The sequence below is a fragment of the Neoarius graeffei genome, chromosome 8 (assembly GCF_027579695.1).
Source record: "Neoarius graeffei isolate fNeoGra1 chromosome 8, fNeoGra1.pri, whole genome shotgun sequence".
Taxonomy (NCBI): domain Eukaryota; kingdom Metazoa; phylum Chordata; class Actinopteri; order Siluriformes; family Ariidae; genus Neoarius; species Neoarius graeffei.
In genome coordinates this window covers 57,613,109-57,628,908 of record NC_083576.1, presented here as the reverse complement: position 1 = coordinate 57,628,908, position 15,800 = coordinate 57,613,109, and the positions used below count along the sequence as shown (strand labels likewise).

The 15,800-nt window shown below is 41.6% G+C and overlaps 1 protein-coding gene across 3 annotated transcripts in view; it reads left to right on the top strand.

The window, feature by feature from the left end:
* The window catches only part of frmpd1b (FERM and PDZ domain containing 1b), a 123,196-nt gene that overhangs the window by 46,002 nt on the left and 61,394 nt on the right, over positions 1-15,800 (top strand). For all 3 annotated transcript variants that reach the window (XM_060927900.1, XM_060927901.1, XM_060927902.1), the window contains exon 2: positions 3,337-3,477. The gene's annotated coding sequence lies outside the window, so the exon portion shown is untranslated. The remainder of the gene's footprint in view (positions 1-3,336; positions 3,478-15,800) is intronic.

The following is a 15,800-nucleotide window of genomic DNA, read 5'->3' as shown; positions in this document are numbered from 1 at the left end:
TTTCCCACACTGCATTGGGACTGCCATATCCACTGACTCGGTAACTGTGGCTTCAGATATCTGTGGTTTATCCCGGGCTGAAAATTGTCACGCTAGCACCTGGCAAGACTTGTAGCTTCCCAGAGCGCACTGCACAGTCTACAAGTATGAACCCTTAACTACAATTTCCACACACCCTGCTTATTAACTCAACCACGTATACCGGCTTTCGCCTTTTTTACGACGAAGCATCTGTTAGTTTGTCTTGCGTTTGTTTTTATTTTCCGTGCCGAGGCTCATTGTGTTCCTGATTTTTACTCTTATGTTTTCATGCCTGGTGTTTTGCGTTGCTTTGTCTATCCTGTGAAAATAAAAGGTTTCTGCGCTTGCATCCATCTCTGCGCTTCAACCATGATATGAAGTGGAAACATTATTATCTTGTTCCTGAGAGAGTGAGAGAGAGCACATTCACATCACTTTTATTACAGTATAATGTGATAACTTTTATTATTATTATTATTAGTTACTGTTATTGATGTCATTTTGTGTAATTTATGAATTAAATGTTTCAGGAAACAGGACACCATTACAGTATAATGTCAGAAAATATATGGTTCTCGGTGTGAGTGGGAATGGGGGAATAGAGTATTCAGAGCTCATTTTCTATATTATCTAAAAAAGTTAGCCAAAATGTTTAAGGAACATGTGTTTCGCCAGACTTGATTAGGAAAATGTGAATAGTATTCAAACAGTGAAATTATTCCTACAGCCATAATGGAAATACATTTATCCTATTTTTTTTTATGATGATGAAAGAAAATTATGTTATGTTTTAAAGGGCAGCAGATGTTTATACTGGGGGGGGAATCTTGAAATCTTGACATCACAAATTGAAATGCATCAAGATGCATGAAGAATTGTTTTCTAATCACATTACGGCACCCTGCGTCCAAAAACTGAATCATGAGCTGCCTGGAGATTCCCACCCTAATGCTGATCGATGAACAAATCATTTTCAGTAGAGTTCATCATTTCTATGTACTGGGAAAAAGGATGTCACTAATGTACACATGATGTCTGCTCCAAGTCAAGATTAAACTGTGATAAGTGTCAATGTAGTCATTTTTTAGTTTGGTTTTATTTTGAGAATGACAATTCTTTGACATATTTTGAGGACGGGCAGCACGGTGGTGTAGTGGTTAGCGCTGTCGCCTCACAGCAAGAAGGTCCGGGTTCGAGCCCCATGGCCGGCGAGGGCCTTTCTGTGTGGAGTTTGCATGTTCTCCCCGTGTCCGCGTGGGTTTCCTCCGGGTGCTCCGGTTTCCCCCACAGTCCAAAGACATGCAGGTTAGGTTAACTGGTGACTCTAAATTGACCGTAGGTGTGAATGTGAGTGTGAATGGTTGTCTGTGTCTATGTGTCAGCCCTGTGATGACCTGGCGACTTGTCCAGGGTGTACCCCGCCTTTCGCCCGTAGTCAGCTGGGATAGGCTCCAGCTTGCCTGCGACCCTGTAGAACAGGATAAAGCGGCTACAGATAATGAGATGAGATAAGATTATTTCAGTTTTTCCTCTTATAGTCTTTCATATCTTTCTTCTTTCATTCATATATAAAATCAATACTCATAGGTGAAATAACCATCCACAACCTTTGACCTGACGATTTGTAAAGTTCATTGCTGCACATGTAGACATTTTTCTTCTAATTTTTCCTCAACAACTACATCAATAACTTGTTCAATTTTGTGTAGCTTCCAGTAGGCTAAATAACAGTTCCGTTCCGCAATGGGAGTGGTAAGATGGCGGCCAGCTGGCTTCACTCTGAGCCTATGAGCTCTCCAGATTTTATATAGAGCTCAATGTCTAACACTCAGCCAAGCCCATGAGAGATGGCAGAGTTTGGTGGCACTGGTGGGCCATGCTGGCATGAGGTTTAGGAGGGAGGAGGAGGCATTAAAAAAGTAGAAATTTAGCTTTGATGTAAAAAAAAAAAAATGGCAGCGTTAATGTTGCCAGAGAGTAGCACATTTGTGTACAATTTGTCGTAGTATATTGTTTTTGTCTGTTCAGTATGCAGCCTGAGTGCAGTGGCTTTTACCAGGATAATCCAAGGAATAGGACGTGGTCCGTAGATCTTAGTAGCATAGTAAAGTCTTGAGCTCAGCGTAGATAATTATATTAGTTGCCATTTTGTATAAGGAATAAAGCCTTTAGAATGAGCTCCAGGCAGGGGATCAGAGGAAAAGAGAGAATTTAAAGGCGGAGCTGTATATCTAGGACACCGAGTGTAAACATTACTATTGATGTGCATGGTGTTAAAAGGACATTACAGTATGTGACTACATGAAGAATACTTTGCCTTTTGGAACTGCGCTGCCTTTTCTTTTTTTGGGGGGGAGAAATGGTTAGAGCTGGTGCTTTGAATCCCTTCTTATCCCCTGCCACGAAATGCGCAGGGGGGCATAGGAATGGACTGAGTCCGTCCGTTTCACTCTGGACAAGTTTTCTCAAAAACTACATAAGCTACATCAATGAAACTTTGCGTGCTCATGCTACAATTCATGATCTAAATTGGGTTCGAAAATCTCATCTCGTTATCTCTAGCCACTTTATCCTGTTCTACAGGGTCGCAGGCAAGCTGGAGCCTATCCCAGCTGACTACGGGCGAAAGGCGGGGTACACCCTGGACAAGTCGCCAGGTCATCACAGGGCTGACACATAGACACAGACAACCATTCACACTCACATTCACACCTACGGTCAATTTAGAGTCACCAGTTAACCTAACCTGCATGTCTTTGGACTGTGGGGGAAACCGGAGCACCCGGAGGAAACCCACGGGGAGAACATGCAAACTCCGCACAGAAAGGCCCTTGCTGGCCACGGGGCTCGAACCCGGACCTTCTTGCTGTGAGGCGACAGCGCTAACCACTACACCACTGTGCCACTGGGTTTGAAAATCATTTACAATAAATTATTATTTTCAGAGTTATGGCCCTTGATTTATGTTATTGGACTTTGGACTCAATCTGGACAAGTTTCCTCAGAAACTACATAAGCTGCATCAGTGAAACTTTGCATGCTCATACTACTAAAAAAAGCTGGCTAGTGTTTTATGAAGGTGTCCTAGCACTTACGACATCATAAGTCAATATTAAACAATGGACTTACAAGGGTGTAAGTCTTAAGAGGTCTTCATAAAATGCTCGTGGCGGGGGATAGTGATGACCATGTCTTCTTGTTTTGTTTTGTTTTTTCCATCACAGGTTTACATTATGCTACGGTAATGGACATGCAATGACCCTGTATTTTATAAATGCCATGTTTATTTAACATTTTTCCTCCTCCGTGTCGTAGATCTCCAATCTGATTGGTCCTGATGGTGATAAAAACGCACCTCCGCTACCCCTCAGCGTATCCAGGAAAGAGGGATGTGATATCCTTTCAGATTCAGGAATTTCAGTGTTTTGGAGCTTGTAAGACACAATTCATTCACAGGTAAGTGCTTGATTGTGCTTTCTAGTAAAAGTATTAATTTGCTGAGTTAGAAAAATGCTGGAATATTTTTTTTAAACAAAAAATGATTACTCTTAACTGTTGTTATTTTATAAAAACAATACTTTAATATTTTCTCAGATATTTGCCTAGTATTCGATGATATCATCATTGATCATAATGTAGTAAAACTGTGCTGTAAGCAGGGTTTAAATTTTAGTGAGGTCCTCATTGCAGAAATGTGTCACAGTTGATGTATCACAATACCGATTGTGTACTATAGATCAGGGGTTTCAATCTTTTGGGGACGAAGGCATATCAATGGTCAAACCAGAATGTCAAGGCTCACTGACTCAAACCTGAAGAACATTACACACATTATGATAGGCTATAATGTCATTAGTGAGATTTCACTGATATCTCAATATCTATAGCAGACTGTCAAATAATTATCACACAGATAGTTAAATCAGGGCGGCACGGTGGTATAGTGGTTAGCACTGTCGCCTCACAGCAAGAAGGTTCTGGGTTCGAGCCCAGTGGCCGTCGAGGGCCTTTCTGTGTGGAGTTTGCATGTTCTCCCCGTGTCCGCGTGGGTTTCCTCCGGGTGCTCCGGTTTCCCCCACAGTCCAAAGACATGCAGGTTAGGCTAATTGGTGGCTCTAAATTGACCGTAGGTGTGAATGTGAGTGTGAATGGTTGTTTGTCTCTGTGTCAGCCCTGTGATAACCTGGCGACTTGTCCAGGGTGTACCCCACTTCTCGCCCATAGTCAGCTGGGATAGGCTCCAGCTTGCCTGCGACCCTGTAGAACAAGATAAGCGGCTACAGATGATGGATGGATGGATGGATGGATGGATGAATAGTTAAATCAGACAGGCAGGCATAACTACATGATGCTACTAGCTGGATCTAACCCTGACTACTGGCTGGAGGTCATCAATTACTGCAAGGGTCTCAGCCATGGTGGCTCATTGCTATTTAGCCCCTAATGCTGTCTCAGCTTCAAGGTGCTGACTGCAAAGTCATCTGAAATTTTCTATTTTTCTATTGTGCATGGCATTTTCCTATGTCTCGCAAGAATATCATGCAGACAAGATGTGACCATTTTGATGCCCCAAGGGTCACTTTTCTATATTTTGGGACCGAATATCTTCCTTCTTGAGGTAAACAGTACAGCCCTACGGAAATAGCCAAACGTGAGAAGCTTTAACTAATTAGCGTAACGATGGAACTGCATCACATCAAGATGGCGATGCACGGAAAACCTCATCATGACTCTGCATCGACATCGGAGAGTTTTGAGTCACAGGGATGCAATTTGTGGTTGATATTCGTGAATAGATCCGTGAAACAAAAGACGAATAGGTCTTTCTGTTATTGCTTTTGTGTTATTGTTTCTTTCTCTGTAAGATCAAAACATTAGGTGTATAACTCCATACTCGCTACCATGGAGTTGAGCCCCATGCATTCTAAGGCCAAGATAGCTACAGTTGTGGTCAGAAGTTTACATACAGTGACATGAATGTCATCTTGGATATGAATGCCATGGCAGTATTTGGGCTTTCAGTAATTTCTTTGAACTGTTCTTTTCCTGTGGCAGAATGTACAGCATACATCTTTAATTAAAAAAAAAAAAACACACTAGAATTTGGTGCACAAGTTTTAATTTTCTTCGGGTTTTCTGAAATCAACACAGGGTCAAAAATATACATACAGCACATCTAATATTTGGGTAAAATGTCTCTTTGCAAGATTCACCTTGACCAAACATTTTTGTTTACCATGAACAAGCTTCTGGCAGAATTCTGGTTGGATATTTCACGACTCTTCATGGTAGAATTGGTAGAGTTCAATTAAATTTGTTTTTTTTTCCTTGACATGGACTCAAATTATAAGCATGGTCCATATATTTTCAGTAGGGTTGAAGTCAGGACTTGCTTTAAGCTTAATGTGAGCCTGCTTTATCCTCCACAAACACTCTGATGTGTGTTTGGGTTCATTGTCCTGTTGTAACTCCCAAGTCGTGTTCAAGTTTCTGATGGTTTATGCTGAAGAATTCTGAGGTAGTCCTCCTTCTTCATTATTCCATCCACTTTGTGCAATGAACCAGTTCCACTGGCAGCAAAACAGCCCCAGAGCATGATGATCCTACCACCACCAGCAGCTGGTACAGTGTCCCTCTGTACATGGTGGTCATTGTGGCCAAACAACTCAATCTTTGTCTCATCTGACCATACAGCTATCCTCCAGAAGGCTTTTTCATTGTCTGTGTGGTCAACTTCAAACTTTAGTTAAGCTTGAAGGTTTGATTGTACAGCATACATCTTTAATTAAAAAAAAAAACACAACTTGGTGCACAATTTGGTGCACAAGATTTAATTTTCTTTGGGTTTTCTGAAATCAACACAGGGACAAAATTATACATACAGGGTCAAAAATTTACATATGCTCACTTAGATTGTTAATTCAGAGGTGCTGAAACTTCCAAAATGTCTTTTATCTTGCCAAGGCCAAGGTCTCTTAACTTCCTGTTAGCGATCATGATGGACTACAGCTGGTAGCTTCTCTGTGCCTTCATAAAAAGGGTTTGTTTACAGCACTCATTGGATTGACCAACACACAATAAAATGGGAAAGTCCAAGGAGCTCAGTGCAGATCTGAGAAAGAGGATCGCAGATATACACAACTCCGGAATGTCTCTTGGAGCCATTTCTAAGCAACTGCAAATTCCAAGATCAGTTCAAACAATTGTATGCAAGTTATTATGAGGTGTAGTCACTTTTCCAAGCCACTTTGCTTCAAGAAAACCCAAACTATCACCCTCAGCTGAAAGGAAATTAGTTTGGATGGTCAGGAACAACCTGGGAACCACCATGGCACAGCTCTGCCATGAACTGGAAGCTGATTTTGGAACAGGGGGTTATTTCTTGGATAGCAGCCTCTTAGTCCATGCTGATCTGAACTATCGACAGTGATCTATCAGCTTCCAGTTCATAGCAGGGCTGTGCCATGGTGGTTCCCAGGTTGTTCCTGACCATCCAAACCAATTTCCTTTCAGCTGAGGGTGACGGTTTGGGTTTTCTTGAAGCAAAGTGGCTTGGCAAAGTGACTACACCTCACAATAACTTGCATACAATTGTTTGAACTCGTCTTGGAATTTGCAGTTGTTTAGAAATGGCTCCAAGAGACATTCAGGAGTTATGTACATCTGTGATCCTCTTTCTCAGATCTGCACTGAGCTCCTTGGACTTTCCCATTTTATTGTGTGTTGATCAATCCAATGAGTGCTGTAAACAAACCCTTTTTATGAAGGCACAGAGAAGCTACCAGCTGTAGTCCATCATGATCACTAACAGGAAGTTAAGAGACCTCGGCCTTGGCAAGATAAGAGACATTTTGGAAGTTTCAGCACCTCTGAATTAATAATCTAAGTGAGCGTATGTAAATTTTTTACTCTGTATGTATAATTTTGACCCTGTGTTGATTTCAGAAAACCCAAAGAAAATTAAAACTTGTGCACCAAATTCTAGTGTGTTTTTTTTTAATTAAAGATGTATGCTGTACATTCTGCCACAGAAAAGAACAGTTCAAAGAAATTACTGAAAGCCCAAATATTGCCATGACATTCATATCCAAGATGATATTCATGTCACTCTATGTAAACTTCTGACCACAACTGTAAGTGCTAGCTAGAATGATTTAGTTATCTGTCCTGAAAAATGACATGACATCTAACCTTGCTCTATCTTGCAGTTGCACTCACTATGCAGCTTTCCTTTTCTTTTCCACTGGCGGTAAAGCAGAGTCCACCATGTTTGCCCACGGCAACTTGTTTTGGTTAAAAATAGGTCAAACGCCTCACGGTGACCACGTGATATTGTTGCTCTCTTGCTTTGGCAGTCTCCGGAATCGTAAAATGCGGGACAAATTTTATCTCACCAAAAAAAAAAAGTTTACACCGAGGATACACGGTGTGTGCAGCCGACCCGAGCCTTTGCACTCACAGCATGGAACTAACAAACAATTAGTTACTGCCTTTTTCAGTCGCTACAAAAATAATCCTCCTCAACGGACCTAAATTTATTTTTAAAATACAACTGAGAATGGTATTAAAACCATTTAGATTAAAAAAAATTGTAAAAGTTATTCATAAGTGTAATATTTAAAAATCCTATTTCATGAGCCTGCATTAAAAACACATAAAGTTCCTCAAAATGACATGGTACACTTCACTTTGGTTCACGGCGCACCACTAGTTAAAAGCTGTGGGCTATCTGTTCCATTAATGTGTCTGCAGCTTGCAAGCTGGTGGTGGTTTTTTGGGGTTTTTTGGTAATGTTGCAAGGTTCAAATATTACAAACCACTCAGTACACTGATAAACACTCACGTTTCTATCATGGACAAACATAAATGGTCATCCTAAGCTGTTCTGAGCTTCGTAGAGCTCTGATCATCACTGTTGACTGGGTCTTGGTAGGCAACTATTTTTCTGAACAGTCGACTACATTCTACACCCACATCATCAGGACATCACTATTTTTGCATATTGAATTTGACAACTGGAGGCTACATGAGCGAGAGAGGGGGGGAAAACCCAAACAAAACCACAAAACCTTCCGGTGTCCTCGCAGCTAGTTAGTGTGACTATCAGATTTCCGTATAGTGATTGTGGTGTCGTTATCGTGTTACACCATCACTTCCTCAGCTTCATACAGTATGTACCAGTTAATACTGCAACAGTTAATAAAATCACGTGTACCCTAAACTGAGAAGATGATCCGAGGATTACAGATTTGTAATACTCAGGTGTTAGGGGAGTATTGGGTTTTGTATTCTGAGCGTTGTGCTTTAAGGATCAGTATTGTCTCGTCCTCAAAATCTCATCTCATTATCTCTAGCCGCTTTATCCTTCTACAGGGTCGTAGGCAAGCTGGAGCCTATCCCAGCTGACTACAGGCGAAAGGCGGGGTACACCCTGGACAAGTCGCCAGGTCATCACAGGGCTGACACATAGACACAGACAACCATTCACACTCACATTCACACCTACGGTCAATTTAGAGTCACCAGTTAACCTAACCTGCATGTCTTTGGACTGTGGGGGAAACCGGAGCACCCGGAGGAAACCCACGCGGACACAGGGAGAACATGCAAACTCCGCACAGAAAGGCCCTCGCCGGCCACGGGGCTCGAACCCGGACCTTCTTGCTGTGAGGCGACAGCGCTAACCACTACACCACCGTGCCGCCCGTCCTCAAAATATGTCAAAGAATTGTCATTCTCAAAATAAAACCAAACTAAAAAATGACTACATTGACACTTATCACAGTTTAATCTTGACTTGGAGCAGACATCATGTGTACATTAGTGACATCCTTTTTCCCAGTACATAGAAATGATGAACTCTACTGAAAATGATTTGTTCATCGATCAGCATTAGGGTGGGAATCTCCAGGCAGCTCATGATTCAGTTTTTGGGACTCAGGGTGCCGTAATGTGATTAGAAAACAATTCTTCATGCATCTTGATGCATTTCAATTTGTGATGTCAAGATTTCAAGATCCCCCCCCCCCCCCCCCCCCCAGTATAAACATCTGCTGCCCTTTAAAACATAACCTAATTTTCTTTCATCATCATAAAAAAATAGGATAAATGTATTTCCATTATGGCTGTAGGAATAATTTCACTGTTTGAATACTATTCACATTTTCCTAATCAAGTCTGGCGAAACACATGTTCCTTAAACATTTTGGCTAACTTTTTTAGATAATATAGAAAATTAGCTCTGAATACTCTATTCCCCCATTCCCACTCACACTGAGAACCATATATTTTCTGCCATTATACTGTAATGGTGTCCTGTTTCCTGAAACATTTAATTCATAAATTACACAAAATGACATCAATAACAGTAACTAATAATAATAATAATACACTACACGGTGGTGTAGTGGTTAGCGCTGTCGCCTCACAGCAAGAAGGTCCGGGTTCGAGCCCCGCGGCCGGCGAGGGCCTTTCTGTGTGGAGTTTGCATGTTCTCCCCGTGTCCGCGTGGGTTTCCTCCGGGTGCTCCGGTTTCCCCCACAGTCCAAAGACATGCAGGTTAGGTTAACTGGTGACTCTAAATTGACCGTAGGTGTGAATGTGAGTGTGAATGGTTGACTGTGTCTATGTGTCAGCCCTGTGATGACCTGGTGACTTGTCCAGGGTGTACCCCGCCTTTCGCCCATAGTCAGCTGGGATAGGCTCCAGCTTGCCTGCGACCCTGTAGAAGGATAAAGCGGCTAGAGATAATGAGATGAGATGAATTACACAAAATGACATCAATAACAGTAACTAATAATAATAATAATAATAAAAGTTATCACATTATACTGTAATAAAAGTGATGTGAATGTGCTCTCTCTCACTCTCTCAGGAACAAGATAATAATGTTTCCACTTCATATCATGGTTGAAGTGCAGAGATGGATGCAAGCGCAGAAACCTTTTATTTTCACAGGATAGACAAAGCAACACAAAACACCAGGCATGAAAACATAAGAGTAAAAATCAGGAACACAATGAGCCTCGGCACGGAAAATAAAAACAAACGCAAGACAAACTAACAGATGCCTCGGCGTAAAAAAGGCGAAAGCCGGTATACGTGGTTGAGTTAATAAGCAGGGTGTGTGGAAATTGTAGTTAAGGGTTCATACTTGTAGACTGTGCAGTGCGCTCTGGGAAGCTACAAGTCTTGCCAGGTGCTAGCGTGACAATTTTCAGCCCGGGATAAACCACAGATATCTGAAGCCACAGTTACCGAGTCAGTGGATATGGCAGTCCCAATGCAGTGTGGGAAATAAAGCCAGACCAGCGAACATTGATCGGTAATTTTCGCATTTGTCTGTCTGTATTTCAAAAGCATTGGACCGAATGGCTGATTAAAAAATAATTCGAATTTGTCCGTCTGTATTTCAAAAGCATCAAACTGGATGGCTCATGAAAAATTGTAAAAATATGGGTCTAATCTACTTCTAATTTTCCTCCAAATGTTACACTGGGTGAATACATTATGTTGTAACAAGGCCTGTGAAACAGGGACCCCTACGGGCCCTACTTTTAAAAATTCATACCTTGGCCACAGATGGTCCCGGCCCCGCCACAATTTGCATGCACATCCCTCTCCCCGAGACCTTTTGAACCGGCTCAGGCTTGGCCCAATCCGATGTCAGCAGCAAGCACGGATTGCAGAAAGCTTTAGCATGAGCCCTTGCTCCAGCCACTTTCGCACGCGGGGATTTAAAAATTCATAACTTGGCCACCGAAGGTCCTCGTCCCACCAAAATGTAGAGGCACCTCCCTCACCTGAGTGACACACTAAATAAGACAATAATAATGCACTCAGTATTCACTGTTTGTTTTATTGCACGATGCAGATGAACTAGTATTTTAGGGTTGACGGGATCTGATTGATCCAGTCGGTTGATTAACCCCTTGGCTGCCACCCATAATTAATTGTAATAGGCCGGGCATATAAGACAAAAATATCAAAATATCAAGATTATCAAAATTGGTATATTTTGATAATCTTTCTCTAACTTGTACAGAACTTTTATATTTTTAATATTTGTATAGAAAAATCACAAAACACACTCTTGTAGAGTAAAAATAACTTTAGTAATCAAAAACAACTTCAAAAACATCCAAAAAACAAGACAGCAGGTCCATCATAACCTGTCCATAAACATGAATTACTAGTACTTGAAAACTCTATGTACACCAAGGGTCCAGGTATTCCAAGTAACTGGGTACCATTTTTATGATGGTCTTTGGTATGACCCGACCATGAATAGAATTCACGATCTCCCATTCGAGAGGTGGACACGCTAACCACTAGGCCAACTTGCGGTAATGTGCCACTATGAAGTAAAAGTAATGTGCCATGTAAGGTACATAAAAGGAGGCGTTTATGATGAGTAGCTTGCGTCATAAGGCACAGCGGTAAAAGATTTCATGACGTACGTGACTCGTCCAAGGGCACTGAAGGGGTTAAGAGTTCAGTTTACATGAAACTTTCCAGTACAGTATTATGTTAAGTGCCAAACTGCCAATCAGTGGTTATGTTGTTGTTTGTTATGTTCATTTTTCTTTTCATTCATAATAAGTGACAGTCATAGTCATGTGCTTTGGATGATGTAGGTTTATATTTTAATAGAGTTTTTATTTTCTTCTATTTTCTAAGTTCTAGTCCAGCAGATTTTAGTCTGAATGCCAAATATTACCATGTCTGGTTTTCAGTTATATTAAAAGTCATTTTGCTACAAAGTTACTTGGAATCTCATACTCAGTTTTAAAGGTCCCATGGCATGAAATTTTCACTTTCTGAGGTTTTTTAACGTTAAAATGAGTTCCTCTGACCTTCTTAAGTCACCCCAGTGGCTAGAAATTTCATAATGTGTAAACCAAACTATGCCCAACATTTGAGAATGGTGCGTCAAAACGGCGCGTTGATAAACTCTTCCCTTTACTACGTCAGCAAGGGAGATGATCCCCACGCCCCCCCTCTGGATTCCCACCCACTGTATGGATTGCCCTGCCCAGTTGTAGTGAGGAGACCATAGAGGACGCAACAACATGGCATCACCTAAGCGAGCGAAACATGGAAATTGCGCTGTACATGGATGTGACAACACAGAAAGGAGTCTGTTTTTACTGCCGACAGGAGAGCCCCTGAAGACGCAGTGGCTTAATTTTATTTACTTCAATAATACGCCGTCGAGTCTACCTAAGACGGTGTATGTTTGTCGGAAGCATTTTCCTGATGAATGTTTCCACAACTTGGGACAGTACAGGGCAGGTTTTGCACATCAACTGTCACTGAAGCCTGGGTCCGTACCAAGCATCCCTGCCGCATCAGCCACAAACAGCGAACAAGTAAGTGTATAACTGTTAAGTCGTTTTGCCGTGTTTTAAAATCGGTGCCACGTTAGCCTTGCAATGGCTACATTAGCTGTGCAGCTAACCGCTTCCTGCAGTTAGCCAGGTACTCTGCGCTACAAAACCAAAAAGCATGCAGTATGCTCTGTTAAACTGAGTTTAGTCTGGAAATTGACTGTAACTTATGAGCTTATGTTTTGCCGTGTTTTAAAATCGGTGCCACGTTAGCGTTGCAATGGCTACATTAGCTGTGCAGCTAACCGCTTCCTGCAGTTAGCCAGGTACAGTACTCTGCGCTACAAAACCAAAAAGCATGCAGCATGCTCTGTTATAATAGCCAATCAAAACAGTTTTTACAAAGACACCCACATTCTTTTTTTAAGTCACTCGTTCATTTTATTTGTTTGTTTGTTCAGTAAAAACCCAAACATTTGTTGAATTTATTTTATTTCCTCGCGTCGCACCTTAATGACATCAGCGCGCGGTATTTTTCCCTTCGCGGTTTGTTCCTTCTCTCTCGCCATAGTAAGACACCCACATCCGCTTGTTCTGACCCACTGGAGGTAGCGTCACAGTGCTGTTAGCCAATCAGAGGTAACACGTTTACATGTCATGAATATTAATGATAAGACCCGCCCCCACCCTCTACCCTTCCCCGCCTCCTGCTTCTCATTAGCAAAACGACGCACTGGGAAAAGGGCTGAAATGGGGCTTTCTCCCAGGAGTCTATATCTACGTGCCGAGGGTTCATTTCGAGAAAGGCTGCGGATATAACATCCGGAAGCCTCCACGAGCCCGTTTAAAGCATCAACAAACCACCATGCCATGGGTCCTTTAACTCTATTATGTAAAAATAGTTGTATTGTTAATTACTAAATTTCTTAGAGATTTGGTATAAAAAGTCATTGTTGACATAGTTTCATGAGTGTTATTATAGTACCGATATGAGTACCAGTAAGTTGTAACCAACTGGAACATCCCTTCCCCCCATACGTTTTTCTAGACATGGAACTGACCTGTGTGTATGACTGTTTTCTTGGATATAACTTTAAGCATGTTTTTCTTGAATCTTCTGACATTTTCTTGTAAATTATATTCAGTTTGTAGTGTAATTAGCAACTAATGTCTAGTGTAATTTGGCCTTTGAAGGTCACAAAAATGTGCCTGGAAATAGCTGAGAAACCATCTCCAGGCATCTAAAGCCCTTCAGCTTCCCCGGCCGCGTTTTTCCGGGCTTTTGGCCCGTCATTTGGACAGACTGAAATTTCAGACTTGTCTGTCCTGTGACAGTCTGCTTAAAATTCATTATTTCCTGCACTGCACTGTATAAGCAAACATGTTATAAAGAGCCTTTGCTTTAACAAAACAAATATTCAAAAACAGGAAATAGACTCTCTCAACAGAGAAGTGATGCAGCTTAACTAGCTAATGTCTCAGCTTGGGCTTTTCATAACAGCAGACTTGCCGCTTCGTGAATTATACCATATATCCGGTCTCGCACAGTTCACACATCACACAGAGGTTTGTACTCCATAGCATTCCGTTAAGTACAGTACTTGACACCCAATTATTTTTGTTTAGTGGACTGAAAGCTACCGAATTCAAATCACAGACTTCCAATTTTATTAGGTTTTTTTTAAATAGAACAGTTAATATGGCCATATGGCCCTAAATTCGCCACTATTTTTTCCTGCTTCACCATGACCCAATTCAAGATACTATGTCATACATCACATGGTAGGCTTTCCCCGTTCACGCAAGGCATTGTGGGATACAAATATGAAACAGGAGAGGGGAAAAATGGAGGACGTGAGTGTGCGAATGAAACATGAAAGGCCGACTACAGTAACGGAAAGCGAGAAGAAAAGACATTATGTTGTGAAGGAAAGGAAACGCAGGACCAAACTAATAAATATCGGCGGTCAGCGAGCACCTCGGTGTGATCAGCTGTTCGTTTAGCGACAGGATGATGTAACTGTCAGTGCACGGTCAAGGTAAACCTGTAGATGGCAGTAATGCAACACTGTGGATGCCAGCTGCTGTAAAACCCAAAAGAAAAAGGTAAACCTGCGCATGCACACAAACACTTCCTCTGTCTGTCTGCTTGACTGCACAAAGCGAGCGATTTCATGCGCATAATTTGCACGGGAAATAATCCCCTCAAATTAAATAACTTCCCAGCCACAAAACGGCCTGTTTTTTTTTTTAAGATATTACAGAAATAAACATATCACAATGACTATATTTGACCGATTTTATGAAATCGAAAGGCCGCCTAGCTTTAAATATAAAAAGCAAACAATTACTAAACTTAAAATAATTAAATAAACATTAATAAAACACATAAAAAGCAAATGTGTCGTAAATGTCTAGATCATTGCTCGGTAAATGTCTAGGTAATTTCCAGCAGGCACTTTATTGGAGTCTGTATTTTCTGTGCCTAAATTTCAAATAACATTTGGCATATAGGGGACTATGTAGATTATAAGGCCATTATGTTATACCTTGTGTAATCAGCATGTATGAATATGTATGAAGATATAACAAAATCACTGTGGATAAATAAACAAGACCGTCAGTGACTGCGTAGCTCATTCCGGCCCCGTCTAGTCCAGAAGGAACGATCTAAAGTGGGCCACCTTGCGCAATAAATATTGCAAGCTATATACACTACATACAGGCTATATACAAACTATATATAGAAGCTATATACACCTTAGGAATACCGACCTATTTGCCAGAAAGAATCCAAAACAGTGAGGAATTGACCGAGAAGAAGTGATTTTTTTTTTTTGTTGTTGTTGAACTACTCATTAAAGATTAATGACTTAAGCCTTCACTTCATTAATAATTGTAATTAAGCAAATCTGGGTAGAAGTTATATGCACCCTAGGTATCCCTAGTCTGGGCCCGCCCATCCTAAGCGTGACGCAACACAAGGGCCTGTTGCGAGCTTAGTCTGGCCAGGCAAGCTATCTACAGCTCTTCCAAGCTCCCGAAAAATCGGGAACCAATCAACTTTGAGCATCTCCAATGGCCCTGGGTAGAGGCGCGTTCAAGGCACTGACGTAGTAGAACTGCGACCGGAAGCCATAGATTGTTTACAGAATCTATGCCGGAAGCGCTTCATTCACGCTTCCGCATCTATTACGCGTAGATGCTGTATTGAAAGCATTCAACGGGAAGTTCTCATTGAAAACGGAGCAAAGAGCAGCCCTGGAGGTATTTATTGAAAGGAAGGACGTTTTCGCCTTGCTCCCGACCGGCTTCGGTAAGAGTTTAATCTACCAGTTAGCCCCGTCGTGTCACATACGTCAGAGGAAAGAGTGATGTGATTGGTTTAAGCTTCGTCACAGCCTTTTCTGGCTTCGACCAGTAGCAAACTGAGGCATTTCAGGGAGGCGG